At 46.6% G+C, this 15,732-nt stretch overlaps 1 protein-coding gene across 2 annotated transcripts in view; it reads left to right on the forward strand.

Annotated features, from left to right (window-relative positions):
* The window catches only part of SAMD11 (sterile alpha motif domain containing 11), a 173,293-nt gene that overhangs the window by 1,543 nt on the left and 156,018 nt on the right, over positions 1 to 15,732 (forward strand). For both annotated transcript variants that reach the window (XM_080563770.1, XM_080563769.1), the window contains exons 4-9: positions 598 to 639; positions 2,435 to 2,731; positions 3,672 to 3,869; positions 6,764 to 6,849; positions 8,087 to 8,173; positions 11,276 to 11,383. The gene's annotated coding sequence lies outside the window, so the exon portion shown is untranslated. The remainder of the gene's footprint in view (positions 1 to 597; positions 640 to 2,434; positions 2,732 to 3,671; positions 3,870 to 6,763; positions 6,850 to 8,086; positions 8,174 to 11,275; positions 11,384 to 15,732) is intronic.

Here is a 15,732-nt window from a genome sequence, read left to right on the forward strand (position 1 = left end):
AGGGGCAGATGCAGCGCAGCTGTGACCGCATCAGGGAGCGCGGGAGCACCCCCACCCACCCTGGTTGGCCGTGCCGTGGGGCACGTTGACCCCTCCAGCCTGACTCACGGGGTGGGCGAGGGACGGTGTCACCGGGCTGCAGCTGGGGGGTGCGCGTGGTCCTGCGAGCGTGTGGCCACCCCGCTCCAGGAGCCCCCCCGGGCAAGAGGCAGCACCCCAAGGCCAGTTGCCAGAGCCTGCACGTTGCCAGCGTGGTGGGACATCTGGGCTGAAGGAAGCACCAAAGCTCCTTCACCTCTTCCAGTAAATCTTCGTCGTCGTTCCCACAGTGGGAGAAAGCAAGGCGCAGAAGTATGAACGTGACTCAGCGAGTCGATGGTGGAGTCGGTGACCGAGCCTGTAGACGCTAATCTCAGTGCTTGTTCTTTAGCTACAAGACTGTCTAGCGTAGAAGAGGGATTTATATTCATGTTCAATGTTTTCTTTTTGCTGTCATGCATATTTAATATGCATCTAATAAATGATTGACTTCCACAGCTTGTGCTGCTGCAGCTATGAAAATATACAATAACCTGGTGCCTCTTATCTTTGTTTCAGTTTCGGTTAATGACTGAGATGAAGCCCGTCTTTCAAACACAGGTAAGTGGTCTCTGCTGAAGTCACTGGGATCTAGGCACATGCTCGTGAAGGTGGAGGTTGCCCATCTTTATTACTCGCTAAGTTATGTCTTAGAAACTACCATGTCATTTCCGCTTGCATCAGGACTTAGAGGTTGCTGCATATTTAAAAAAACCCAAAAACCAAAAAACAACTTAAATCTACCAGACAATGGTGACTAGTCACGAATAAAAAAGAAAAAAATGCTTTACAGTGATATGAAGGTAAAGAAATGAATTCCATATGGCTGTGTGTGTTTAAGAGCGCAGATTTAGTAGGGAGGCAATGGGGGCTGGGACCCTTTAATTTCTGCTACGCTCTGTGTCACAGTGACGAGGGAAAGTTATTGCTGTCACCAACGGGTTGCACCTAGCCCTGCTATGAGATATCCACTCTCCTGTGTCCTGCCTGTCCCATCACGTACCTGCTCCGTCTTTCTCAGCCTCAGTAAATCATTTTTCACTCAGCTACCAAAGCTCTTGGTTTTTATGCTCGTGGTTTCCCAGAGTCAAATCCTTGGTGTTGGTCAGAAGATGTCACATATGTGCATGTCATTTACCTTGTAAACCACAACTTTTTAAAGAAGCAGATGCAAAGTACGTAGGAAAACTAAGAGCACTGACCCAATCACAACAGCAATCTCTTTTTAGATCGTTACAGTATGTAACATCTCTGAGTGAAATGGAGTTAATCATCCAAACCTGTAATTTTCAAGTAATCTCCAGTCTGGATTGTTATGTTATTACCAGCAGTAGCCAGCATTTGAAAAGGAGGCAGCAGAGAGTTTCTGTTAAAATGAAATCAAAAATATTTTTTCAGTGGCATGTTTAAAAGCTGAAGCATCTGAATGCTTTTTTGCAATCTGTATCAGCGAGTCGTACCTGGTGAATCTCTGCCTAAATCAGTGGCGGCAGAGGGAGCGTGTAACAAAGAAGAGAAAAAATTGCACTGTGTAAGATTATGGAAATGCCATGCAAGAGGCATAACATGGTAATTTGCAGGTTGGGATGAAAAAACATTAATGCTCAATTTCTGCATATTGAGTTATTATGTGCAAGTTATTAACAGTGTAATTGTTCAGCTCAGATGCTGGTGGCAAGAGATTTCAGATGATAAATATGTCTCCGGCATAACTCAATTCTTTTCACTAGAGTTTGACTAAAGGACAAATTAGGTCCCTTATGTCCGGGAATGAATTTGGTGGAAGCAGCCTGTATCAAAGGGCCTGGGGATTTGAGATTGTAGGGTACAAGATGAACATAAATATTTCATAGTGGAGAATAGTCTTGACCCCTCACAGAAAACCTTCTGGTACAGGATTCAAATATGCAGCATCGCTGATTCTTTTTGCATGCACCATCCTCATGTAACATTGAAACTACCTGCTCTGTTTTCAGTTTTGAAAATAAGGAGTAATTGTCACTTCAAATTTGACCTGCTGGAGCAGACACAGTTCCATTAAGACACAATTCTTCAACCATTATCAACGCTCAGTACAAAAACTGTCCTCTTCCTCATTATTTCACAGTTAGATTGTTAAACATCTTAAGCCATTTTGGAGGAATAATAAAAACAAAAAGATATCAACAAATCAACTTTATCTCCCTAAAAAACAGGGAGGAATGAATTTCCCTAGTGCCTTCCACCATCATCTCTCTCTTATCACGAAGGAGGGACTGTGCTGGCTTGCTGAAAAGAAAAATGGGAGGGAGGAGAATGCAGCCACTGGGGAGGCTGGAGCTCCCTAAACGTAATTTCCATATCTTGTTATTTGCAGGCTGTGTCCTGATCGGGCCGAGTACCCTTTGGAGAAGTTTTGCTCCAGATGCATCAGCTCAGGGTGGCTGCTGCTAAGGAGTACCGAGATGCTCCGGCCTTATCCATGTACCACAGGGGACCTGCAGTGCACTCCAGGAGCAAAACGCGTGCCTCAGATCTCTGTTCCTCCAGCGGCTCGAACTGCACACTGCTGGTAGCTCTGCATAACCAAACCTGTGACGGACCCAGAAAATACTCTCCTGTTCAGTGGCGGAGGAAGCACAAGCATACGTAGCTCTGCACGGCTACCCCACAGGTACGGCTCTCCAGCGCCTGTCCCATCTCCCTGGTGGCTTTCTGGGCTGCTTTGGGTACACCTGAGGAGCTCTGCTCTCTGCTCAGGGTTGCCACCAGGGCAGGCAACAGAGACCCTGCCAAAAGGTGCTCGATCCCCTTAGGGAAAAACCAAGCCGACCTCCCCAGCTCAGCCTCCTCTGCCTCCTGTTTGAACCCCACAAGGTCCAGCCCTGCACAAGGGACAGCAGAGCCACCGGTAGGTCTCCCAGCCCCCCAGGGGGGCGGCGGCGGAGCCTCCCCACCACCCCTGGGGCTCTGGCCGCCGGCGGCCACCCGCCACCCAGCTGCTTCCAGGAAGCCAGCCCCGTCGCGCCGTCTGGGGCCGCCGGCGGCTCCGCGGCCGTGCCCTTGGCTGCCGGCCACGGTGGGAGGCCCCCGCGGTTCTCCCAGCTTTGGGCGGCCGCCCGGGGGGGTCCCCGACGCCTCCCCTGCACGCCGGGGGGAGAGCGAGGAGGGGCTGGGGTGAAACCTTGAATTCACCCCCCCTGCCAGCCCCAGCTTTGAGCCCAGCGGGAGGAAAGAGGGGAGGCAGAGGGCTTGTTCTGCTCCGGCAGCGTTTCTCTAATGCGGTTACATGGGCTTGAAATGAGCGAGTGTTTACCGCTGGAAAACACTGCTGCTGGTACCTCTGCTCCTCTAGAGCGCCAGATCTGTGTGTTTAAAATGGCCAGGCCGCTGGAGGAGCAAAGACTCAAAAAAAAAATAAAATCTAATTCTAAGAGCAAATCCTTTTATTGAGCATGTGTGTGGCTTTCTGTGGTGCTGGGAACCTACAGTTCCCATATAAAACTCGGCTCCTAATTCTTCCCTGTCTTTTCCCTTCCCCAGGCTCTGTCCATTGTTCTTGCTTGGCTCCGTCACTGAGTCCATGGCAAACTTTTGTCCATATGTCTCCCCAGGAGCCATCCGAGGTGTAGGTCGGGCTGTTATTATCCCTGCTTGGGAGAAAGGAAACTGAAACACGCCTCAGGTCACCCGAGGAAATCTGCGCTGGATTAGCACCTGAATCATTTGTTCTGGTCACAGAAATGCTAATTTCATTAGCATTTCAACATCTGAGCAGAGCCCCGAGTGATATGGCCGCGTGGAAGATGCAGGTATTTCCAGCACCAGCCCTACTCTACTAAGCTCAGCGGTGAATTTCTTTGGCAGTGGATTGAAATCTAACCAAATATTTTCTTTGGGCTTGGTTCTCCTTTCATAGCATTGTTTTATGCAGAACCAATGTAAGCAAGAGAAGAAATAATTATTTTTTTCTTTAATTCTTGTAGGAAATTTTTTTTGCTGTGGAATTATTCAACAAAAATCGTGATCGCTGGTAACACACTGGGATATCTCAAATGAATGTCATAAACTTTTTTTTTGGTGCAGTCCTTTATTTCTGCATTCTTTACAGCAGGAGTAGGAGATAATGGGGTTGGAATGTCCTTCTTGAATGTTCATTTTATTTTTTTTGTCAAGGAGGATAAAACTCCAGCTAATCCTGCCATAAATTTAGGTATTCCTAATGCTTCAGTATTCCCACTTTTCTTCAGGCATTAGGTATGTAATCAGTCCTGTGCCAAAAAGGAAAATAAAAGAAAAATTTGGGATTGTAAGCAGCTTAAAAAAAAAAAAAAAGAAGAATAAAAAAAGTACAAGCTGCCCAGTATTGCTCAAGTTCAGATGGTTTTAATAGCTTTCCACTGTAACCTGTCTGGCTCTGCTGTCCCTCCACAGGAAAATTGAGATTTGGGAGCGTGCAGAATCTGTCTTGTGGCGATTTACATGGCTCAGTACTCTTAGGACAGCAGCACAGCGGTGCTTTGCCCTCTTACAGTAGTGTCCCATTAAAGGTTTACATCTCTGCTCCTCACAAACCCAGCAGAACTGAGCAACACCCCCTGCTAATGCATGGGGCTGGTAAGAAAGGGGCTAGCTGTGATGTTTGGAGTGTGACACGTGGCTGAGCGTGTCGGGGTCCGAACAGAAAGGAGGAACAGGACCAGGGGGGCCCTGACCAGCAGCGCAGCCGCGCAGGCGATGGCCCAGTTTGAAGGTGGGCTGTGCTTGTGTAAAGGCTGTCCCTGCTCCCCGTGGGGCAAGATGGGCATCTGCCCCACCGTGCTCCTGTGGGGTTGGGATCTGCTTTATGGGACCCAGGGCATCAGGAGCATGGAGCAGGGCAATGGGCAGAAGGAAGCAGGGCTCAGAGCAGCTTCTCCAAAATAAAGGAGGAACTAAAGCTGCTTTGGGGAGGGAAAATGCATACGAGGTGTCTGCTATTTCTGAGCAGAAGCTGCGTTCCTGTCAACCAGCACGGTGGTATTTCCCTGTGGTCTGCTCCACGGCTGCTGCACCGCCTTCCTGATGCCTTATCGGTAATTGGCGTTATATGATCCCTTGCAAAGTAACAGTTCTGCCTCCTTCCCCCTTCTTCCTAGCTTCTGTTGACTTTCTTTCCTTTGCTGCTTAGCCCATGGCTTGTATTACAGATATATTTAAAGAAGTGGGTTCTTTTTTAACTCTTCTAGGCCTTGTTTATTTCTTTAGGAGATATCAGTTTGATGTATGTACATGTTAAGAGGTGCAAGAGGTGCTGTGCTTCTTGACCAGTTTTTTTTTTTTTTTTTTTGGTGGGGTTCTCTTTCTGTGGCTTGAAAAGGCTTTGGTGAGAGAAGAAAGATGATAGAAGGAAACCAACCTCAGCCTATGAAACTTTTCCAACACAGTGTACTTGTTGTTACGGCTAAATGGCCACTCTGCTCAATGATGGGCTGAGGATTGTCCAAGTCAGCAGTGGAAAACCAGGCTAGCTATCGGTATAGCAAACGGGTGGTTATTTTCATGACATCTACCCTTTCTCAGGTAGCTGGGTAAGAAGAGCATCCACATGGCTTCCATCAAAGCCTGTCCTGCTGGCCTGTTTGCAGGCAGCCCGGGGAAGCACCTCTGTGCACTGCAGGCACAAGGCCTTGGCCTGGCCTTCCCACCAAGGGGTGCTTTCTCCGTGAGCCATGCAGCTGGTGATCTGGTGTGCCTTGCTGGCTGCTGGGGGGCTTTACAAACAGGCCAGCTGCTGTGAGAAGGCCACAGCCGCGCAGCTCCCAACTTTGGTTTTTATAAGCACCAAAATAGACAATGGGGAAAAAATCAGAAATAAGCAAGCTGGCTGTTTTCGATTAGGAGCAGCCCGACTTCAGTCTGCGCCACAGGCGCTCGTGTTTGCTTAGCAGTACAAAGAATTATTCATACGAAAGTGCATTCCTGGAGCAGGATAAGATAGCAGGACCTTTTACTTGCTCCCGTGGGTCCATTTCTGGTGGGCTCCACTAGCATCTCGCTGGCATTTTGTGGGAGGTGAAGCCTGTGGAAATGCACAGGGGTCAGTGAAATGGTCCCTTTGTCACTAGGCAGCTCTGGATCAGGCCCGCTGTGTGAGTTTCCCTGTTGTCTCCAGCCTGTGGGGGTTTGCTCCCTTTTGTACTTGGGTGTTCCTAAACTAAGATTATGGGGCTGTCTGTAAAAGCATTGAACAAAACGACCGGCCTGACTGGCCTTGGGGCTGTGGTTTTAGGCCCTGATCTTATGGTTGATCCCTGGTTTTCACACCTGGCAGCAAAGCATCTCTTCTTGGCTTAGCAAACAGCGGTTATCTGGTGTAAAAAAAGTTATCTGCAGGTTGTATCGCGGACCTGTGAAGTCAGGGTTTCTTGACTGTATTCCCAGCTTCTCCACCAGCTCCCCATGGGCCTCAGTTTGTGCGCCTGCAGAGTGAGGATAACCATCCCTACCTGCCTTGCAGGAAGGAATATTTGATTGAGAGGTGCCTGCGCTATGAGATGCTCGGATGAAGGACGTAGCTGGGAACAGTTCTCACTGCTCTTATTAGGCCCTGCCAACAGAAGGGAGAAGAAGTTCTGTGCTGCCTTGCTTTAAATAGGGCACAGTGTGAGGCACAGATACAAATGAAAACCGTTCAGCTTGTTTCTTTTCTCTTCTCCCCCTGCAGAGAACCTGGCCCTGATTCTGCTGTCATGCTGGTGCAGAAGAGCAATTCAACTGGTGTCAGAGGATTTCCATTGACATAAATCTAGTGTAAGCAGGAGTATTGTGGGGCTCTATATTGGACATTTTCCACTTTCCAGGGTGAATGTGTGGACTTTCCCTCAAGCAGACCAACCTCAGTAGGCATATTTTTTCCTCTTTGTCCTTGCCCTTATTTTTTCTTCTATTTGCTTGCGTTACTTAACTCCATAAAAAGCATCTTCCATAAATGCAAGTGGAGGTGGGCATTAAAATAAGACATAGCTAAATGTTTTAGAGAGACTTCTCCACTTGCCCCTGATACTCCCTTCCAAAGTGGCAATCATGTATGGATTTTGCTATCCTTAGGCAGGCAGCTTTGCTGATATTTTTCATGTTTATTGATGATTATTATTGATAAAATTTTATTGAAGAATTTTATGTCTTGGCATTTTGAAGTGTTGCAAACTTCTTGCAGAACAAACAGGCCCCTATACTAAGGAACTTTTGAGGTAGCAAAAGGTATGTGTGATAAAGAGCGCCTGATCATTGAATCAGATTGAGATGTAAGTACGTAAGGTCAAGCTTGCTGTTCTGCTTTCATGCAACTTCTCCAGAAATTCCCCTGGTAATAAATAATAATGATTACCTGATTATCTGTGAGGCATAATAGCAGCTTTCATCCAAGATCTTAAAAACTCTTTGAAAGGTGGATTTTGCAAACGCAGAACTGCAGCGCAGGGGATGAACAGCTTGATTTTTATCAGACAGCATTGAACTTGCCATAGGGGTGCACAGGGGAGCGCGTAGCAAAAAGGGATTGAATTCATGCTTCTTGCAGCTCTGTCCAGTGCCTCATTTTTGTGGCTGGTTGTGCCACACAGTTCACGCAGTCTCAAAACATCCTTCTGACAGTGTGCTTTCTTTTTTGCCTTTTTTTTTATCGGACCCTGAGCCCTGTGTATGGTCTTCCAGGCTTATCTTTGAGACAGGTACTCCTAGAAACTTAGATCTGGTTGTAGAGATTGGATGCTTCTGAGCAAGAGGGTTGTGTTCGCAGCTCCTAGGGAGCAGCCTTGCAAGGTGACCTTACACCTGAAAACTGCAGGATTGGAAGGGTTCTGAGCATGATGGAAATCCACTGCTCACACCGGGTCATGCATGCATGCAGGCGGGCAATGACGTGTAGAGCATCTTCCAACATTTGGGAGATTACAAGAAAATCTTTACTGCTGGCCCTGTTCTAACCCATTCTGTTTTTTAGAAAGATGTGGAAACAACTTATCTAATGTAAATGTATTTGTTTTAGGTTTTTCCTCCCCCTCACGATTTCTGCCAAAAGCTCTGGATTGCTGTGGTCAATGGCATCTCTGAAGGACACATGGGTTGACAGACAGTAAGTTTGCTACAGCAAATATTGCAGTCTTTTCCAACAAAGGCAAAACAAATCACATGTTGTCAGTGGTATTGCAGGTCAAGCATGAAGTTGTGCCATCTCCCACAGTCTGAGCAGAAAAAGAAATCTAAGCAGTGAAGGCAGACAGAAAAGATGGCTGGCTGACCCCCTCAGAGCTGCCTGTTTATTTTACTTATCTTTTTATGTCTTTTTCTGTACTTTTTTTATTTCTTAACGCACTGAGCTCTCCAATTTTCTGTTATTATAATGAGGAGTTTAATTCATTGCCCAGCACCAAAGCTCTCCTCATGGTGGTACAGATTGGACACTTTTTTTCCTGTCCTTCTTACCAGTTTATCAGAGATAGCTCAGTGCAGATTTGCACCATTTACCGTATGCTCAATGACTTCACCCTGTCTGGGAGGAGGGAAGGAGCGGGGAGCACCCTTAATCTGTCTTTCCCTTGGCCAAAAAGGTGGCAGAGGAGGGGCAGTGTAAAGGAGAAAGCTGGTGTCAGCTGAGAACCTTTTTTCCTTGCTTCATCTCTTCTTCCAGTATCTCCTCTCCCTTCCCTTCTGCTCTCTGCCCTGTGCTGTAGCACTGCTGGTGACCTTGCTGTCTTCTCCCCTGCCACTCCTCTCCATCAGACAAGGTGCTTGAGAGATCGGGGCCCCATACAACTGAGGGAGAAGCCTTGTGGAGTCATTCCTCCTCCTTCCAGCTGTGAATATGGCCCAAGGGGCTTCTAATCACTTTCTTTCATTCTGCACACAATGAGTAGTGTAGCAAAAGCTCTCAACTGGGGAAAGAAAGGGAGAGAATTGCCAGAGGAAGAAAAGGATGGGAGGAGAGAGACGTTTCTCTCTTTATCCATAAAGCTGGAGACTTCCCTGTTCAGGAAATGAAGGTCCTCTGACCCCTGGAGTCTTTTTCCTACAGTTCAGACAATGTGCAGATGTTCTGCCAGGCCTTGCTGCACCCGTTTGATACCTATAAAGCTTTTACATTCAATTCTATCGGGTTGGCTCTTTCCCAAAGACATTAAATTCGCATAAGAAATAAAAGCATTTTGCAGCACTGGAGGTATTCATACCTTGGGAAGTCCTAGAGCTTCGTGGGTGGAACTCAGAGAGAACCTTCCCAGCAAGGTGTCCTTCAGCACTTCAGGACACCGTTTCCTATAGGAAAGCCATTTGTCACCAAAATATCTGGGGCAGGAAAATGGATAACGATGGTATAGAGATGGCTGGCTTTGCTCTATCAGTGAAGAGCTGAGAACACAACATCCAGTAAGTGTGTGCATCTAGCAATGATGGGGTAAGAAAAAGGCAAATATTTTGCTGGCCTTATCTGGGGAAATTACTAGGACTATCCATGGAGGAGAAGGGTGGGGAGCAGCTGTAGAATCAATAAAGTGTACCTGGAACCTCACCTCTCCATTTTACAAGGAAGCAGCCCCTCTTAGAGGGGCTGTGCAAATGCTCCCAGCTTCTTTTTTGAGACCTTTCTGGGGGTGAAATCTCACGGTTGTGTTGCTAGCACCTGTCAGAGCCTGTAAGAGCTGCATGTGTTAGATGTAAAGTTTTCAAAGTACAACAGGCCCAGAAACGCTTCCCTCCATGCATACATAAGATACTGTGATTAAAAATGCACCCACAGAGAGGAAAATAAAAACAACAGCCCAGAAACTCCTTGAAGAAAGATATTTATGTCCTAAGTTGTAAAACTAGCCAAGCTCCCCAAAGAAACAGCAGTAACAGAATTTAGCTGTTGGAACCCAGAGACGCATTGTTCTGATTTAATAATTAATGTGGAGTTAATTGAGGCTTTTACTGAACTGAAACAGGATAAAAGAAACCTGCCAGTCTGGACGCCGTGCTTCTCTGAGAACAAGTTCATTCTGTTCCCCTGTGACCCCCTCCCCAGTCCCTCTGCCACACGCCGCCCCCCTTTCGTTTCCCCCAAAGGGGTGTGGAGCGTGACCACTTCTGTTCGGCACACAAAACGAGAGGCAGGGAAGCAGGGAAGGTGACCACCGAGGCTGCTGGGTGTGGGGAAGGGGGAGCTGAGAGCAAGCCCAGTCTGGGGGTGAGCCGAGCTTTCCTCCTTCCCTCTCCTGGGCCATTGTTTGACAGCAATTTTCCACATATGCGCTGACTTGGGAATTACTGAGCCATGCAGCAGTCACAAAGGATGCCTCCGAAAGGCAGCAAAAACAGACAGAGAGAGACAGGGAGAAGCTGGCTCCGTGTTATCTTCAAGAAAGTAAATAATGACACGGGTTTATGGCTTAAAATGTAGTGCTTTAGAAATTAAGGGTTGCACAGAATGTATCCTGGACAAAGTGGCTTTTAACCCCTCGGAGCCTGTGCAATGTGAAGAAATACTTCTCAGGCTAGCTGGGAAAAATGGCCGAATTTTGGTGGCAGGGCTGTTGGTTACTAGAGAATGGGACGATAGGAGAACCTTTCAGAGTAGGGCATGGCTGCTGCACTAGATTTAGGTCCTCTGGAAGAGAGTTTAGAGTGGCCTTCATCTTGCGGTAGAAATCGTTATACCAGTTTCAAGGATCTTTGGATGAGAGTTTATCAGAATTTATCAATAATCATGAAGGAAAAGCTGTTTTTATAGAGTTTTTTTTTTTTTTCTGATCACAACAGTATCAGGGGAGCAGAAGGTGCTAAGATGTATGAGTCTTGGAGCAGCTCTGCCCTGAATTCTGGCCCCTGCAGTCTCCTGCCTTGGGTCTTTGTTTTTTTGGAAAAATGCAGCCCACTGATATATTGTGGTGTGTTAGTGCAGAGGTGAGGGAGTTTTCCTCATATGGAAAGGGTAGAAGAGTTTCTGGGAAGGAATGGCTCCTCGATCTCAATTCTCCTTTCCTTCCTTTCACCCCCTCCTGTCGGGGAGAGCCCTGCTACTTTCATTCTCCTACCTAGAAACTGGAGCAAGAGCAACAACTGTTGAAAGTCCGTGAGATTGTGACCACTTGCAGTTTGCAAGGAGGAAAGATCTCTGGACATCTTCCCATTTAGTAACTGCTCTTCAGCAACTGCCTCCAAAGAGGACCTTTTTATTTATGTTTTCCCTTTATTCTTCTAGGTTCACTGAACACAGTGAGAGGAAAACCCCAGCCGGGAGCACCAAAAACGTGCAAAGCAAAGCTCCTCTATGTTGCTGACAGTCACTAGGATCGTCAACAGAAGTGAGGTACACAACACTTCTTTCTCATTTGGGGTTCAGACTCTCTCTTTGGAAGCAGGAATGAACATTGGGGTTTCTTCCCTCCAAATAAATGGGGTGACAGAAGAGATTACTAGGCTTGTAGGAAGTGCTTTTTCACCACCTTTAAGTCCACAGACCTGTATGTGTAGCCCTGAAAACCACCTAGGATGTCATCTGCAACGTATACGCTGTCCTTTGAACACTTCTCTCCAGATCGCCCTAGAGTCTTCATGCTGGAGACAGTTTCTAGCCACATCTGCTACACGTGAATTGCAAGGAGTTAGGAAGTGCTGCCAGTGACAGCATTTACAGAGGGGCGTGCTGCTGCATGCACTGCAGGTGTTAGTTTGGGTTCTGGGAGACATACACATTCCGGATACGAGATGGGGGCTTTCTGGATAAAACTGCCCAGCTGGTCCGTGTACTCTCTAAAAACTACCTTTTATAACTTGAAGAGATCCGTGTCTGTCATTTGAGCTCTTACTTTAGAGTCTCATAGCTGGAGATTGAATCCCTTATTCCGAGAAATAATTATAGCTCATGTTAATGGGTTTGCCGGTGAGAGGGGGAGAGAGAGAGTTTTACCAATCTTAGTCTACAGTGATGTAAAATGAATGACGTAGTATTTTGCACGTATGGGAACAGTGGGGAGCATTATGCTTTTTCAGTGGTCATCTGTGAAACATTCAGGTTTGGGCGCTGACTGAGGGCATAGCCCTTCTGGGGTTCCATCTGCATGTGATATCTGCGTCTGTGCCAGCCCCTTGCCGACCATAGGTTGGATGGCAGGACACAGGGCCTGCTGAAACCAGTACTGTAAAGGGTGGGCCCAGTTTAGAGCTGGGATCTGTTTTCAGACTCCACGGGTGGTTGCTGCTAGCCCACCTGACAACGTTTTGGTCAAAGAGACCGGAGCAGTAGTTTTGCCCACTGAACAGAAATGTGTCAGGTTTCAAGTTCCTTCATTTTTATCTGCTAAATGTGTTAGACATGGATTTCTGTGGGTTAAAACAAGAGAGTTTTGCAGGAATTGATGATTTATTGTTCTTCATTGTGTACCAGCTGGGCCTGCAGGGGATCCTGCAGCACATATCTTATCTCTCAAAGGCCTTTCCTGCACTGGTGCTGGGTTGTTGCGGCATGCCAGGAAGTAGCTGTGCAGCAACAGACCTGTGATTTTTCCTTCCTCTCACCTGACCGTGGGCAAACCCCACTGGGTAAACTTTGCAGCACAGAGCGCATCTCTGAGGGTGGGAGAGGGGATGCTGGGCACTTGGAGAATGAGGAGAAAGAGGGAAAGCTCTGAGGAAGGTAATCACACACTTCTCGAGGGTCATGTGAACACGGTATATATGTACCTGTTGTGAGGTAGTGCTTTAGGTGCATCCCTGTTTATTAAAAAGGGATTTTTTTTTGCATCTGACTTTATTGATACACCGTGGTTCAAAGGAAATTAAGAAAAAAATACAGAATTGCAGCTGTGGAATATTATTATTTATGCGCAACCCCCTAGTAGTCAGAAGTTCCTCTGGAGATCTGTTGATTCTGCGTGTGGGTGAGTTTTTGAACTGCAGTTGGTGCTGCTCTAGCTTTGTTGCCACTTAAGATAATAAGCTGGTCTAATTCTGTGCACGGCATCCTGGCTTCCACAAGAATGGAGTTATGCCAATATTGGTAGTTTGGGAAAATCACTTCGCAAGTGTGTGCCAAATCCCTGGAGGGTTTGCCGTTCAGAAACACAGAAATTAGAAGAAAAGAATGACTCCATTGATCCGGTTCCTAAACTGTTCATTGTATGACCTTAGGCAACTCATTTAATTTCTGAGTGCCACAGTTTATCTATCAATAAAATAGGGATAATATCTATTTATTTCTTACAATAGGTTGGGAAATCTAATAAGAAAAAATGTTGGCAATAAGCTTTTGATCCTGTAAAAGTAAGAGAGGACAGCAAAGGACAGTATTATTTACAAATTCATGTTTCATTTTTTCATGTAGTTGACAATTTTATTGTGCTGTTTGGAATTAAGCTGATGCTAAACAATTATCTGAAACAGAATTCAACAGATTTTAGATCCTGGCTTGTGGGAGGTTCCGATGTGACTCTAAATTTAGAGTTTCTCTTTAATTTGCTCAGGCAGTTGAATTCATGTTGGGTATTCAGCCCCAGACAGGACATGTACGCTGGCTCGCACAGCTTCCATGGATCACACCGACCTGTTGTACACCGTGCCATCGGTCTTCTCTGGTTTAGGCACGATAGGTACAGCCCTGGGGGCACAGGTAGGCTGACCGGGTGGCTTTTGGCTGTGTCCTCTGCCTTTCTGTGGTTATTCTGTGGTTTTGGCTGAGTCAGTGTAAGAGAAGGGCATTGACTGTGCTCTGCTTTTGTATGAAATCGGTCCATAAACAAAATAAATTGCAGGCCCAGCTGGAGCTGTGAAAGCAAGCAGCACTGAAAAATGAGCCTCGGATAGGGAGATTTATTGAAATGAGCCATACACTCACACCAATATGTATGTATATGTGTGCGTGCTCATCTGTATCTGTACGCGTGTCTGTTGGAAAGGTAGAAATCTTATGACCGTACAGTAACCATATAACGTCCTAGTGAAGAAACGAACATAAATGACAACAGAGGTATTTCTTTACCTAATGAGAAAATTGAAGAAGAGAGGAAAAAAAAGAGGAAAACACACACCAACATATTCTAGGAGGGGTTTATCATCAGCCAGACCTGAGGTGCAAACAGAAGGCCAGGCTTTCCCAGGACTGTGGCCTGCCATTCGCCTGTAACGTTGACCTGGATGAGGGGAGCAGACCCCAGATGAAGGCTCCTTCTCAAGGTCCCGCAGACCTTATGAAGAGCCCAGAGGGCACGTGTGCGTCGAAGAGAACCAGGCAGAATCACACTATACAGTGTAGGAGAATTTTATTCAGGCTTTGAAACACCCAAAAGGGGATTAATAACCGTAATTAAAAAAAGGAAAATAAATCTCCTGTCCATTAGACAGGAAAAATCCTTTGCCTCCCTGCAGGAGAGAGGAGACTGGGAGCTGAACAGAATGTAGGATGCAAGAGCAAACTGTAACCCAGTGAATTAGTCTTAACTATAGCGAAAACAGCGCTTGTGTAAATGAGGCCCCTAAGGGCCGATAACCAAGCAGTAAAATGTTACAGGAGGGAAGTAAGTCAGGGCTATAAACCTGGGAAGTCAGGACTGGGTAGCCAGGATCTGGAGCATAAAACAGGCGAGATTAAAGGATGACAGATGAGGGCTGGGAAGGATGCATGAATCCTTACTGGCCTAAGGATTCTAATTCCTCTGAAGGCAGGCTGGTTCCTCCGAGTACTGCCAGGCACCAGAAAATGACGGAGATGCCCACTGAGAACTTGTGAGGAGAGTGGAAGAGTGAGCGATGGATGATAAATAAAATAAGGGAACATAATCAAATCAACATTGAGTGTATTTGATTTAGGAGGACACCAATGAATAGAGAAGGGGAAGAAGGCGGCAGGGTGGGAGTTACTGTTGGATGAGACTGTGGCTTGAGTGAGATATAGTGCAAGCCCTAAATTATCATCATCATTATTTTTTGGCTGGGCTGTGTTGTGACATCAATACCAATTTACACTCTGGGTGAATAGCACTTACTACCTTCTTGTCTTCATAAATTGTGCATTGTCCTTATTTATTTGCTTCCCTGTCCCCTTCCTCTCCTCCTGCATTGCCTCCCTCCTCCCTTATGCACTGACAGGGATGGCGAATCCTTGCTATGTCCTTGAGGAGCTTGACATTTAACCCCAGTTCTGAGTCCCCAGCTCCACGCTCCCTTCTTCTGTGACAGGTATAGCAATGTTCCATTTATATTCTTTGTTGTGGGGAGGATGGGGTGTGCAAAAGGAGGCAAGGCTGGCATTACTTTTGATAGACCTGTTAGCAAGTGCACCTCTTTTCAGGCAGCTGGTATTTCCGTGATACCTGTGGTCCTCTTGTCTAGCTGTAAGTTGACGTGTTGAGTGTTCTGAGTCAAAGCCTTCTTCCTGACATCATGTGTTACACGCTCAAAGGTTGTAATTTTCATACTCGCTTTCTGTCCAAATTTAGTAAGCCATCTCATGTTGTGAAGGCCCACAAAAGCACTGCTGTGGCATCACAAGACATCTTCAAAACTACCCTCAAGCATGTGAAAAGCAGGTCACGTCATGGCAACCCCAGCACTGCCTGGAAGCAGGTCAGCTATTTTTTATATGTCCGCAGGACGGAGCTGCTCCATCTCTCACTTGTGTGGACTAAGTTCTAATAAAAAAAATCATTCTGCAAGCCACTTGCC

This window comes from Anser brachyrhynchus (genome assembly GCF_964034855.1).
Source record: "Anser brachyrhynchus genome assembly, chromosome: 21".
Classification (NCBI taxonomy): Eukaryota; Metazoa; Chordata; class Aves; order Anseriformes; family Anatidae; genus Anser; species Anser brachyrhynchus.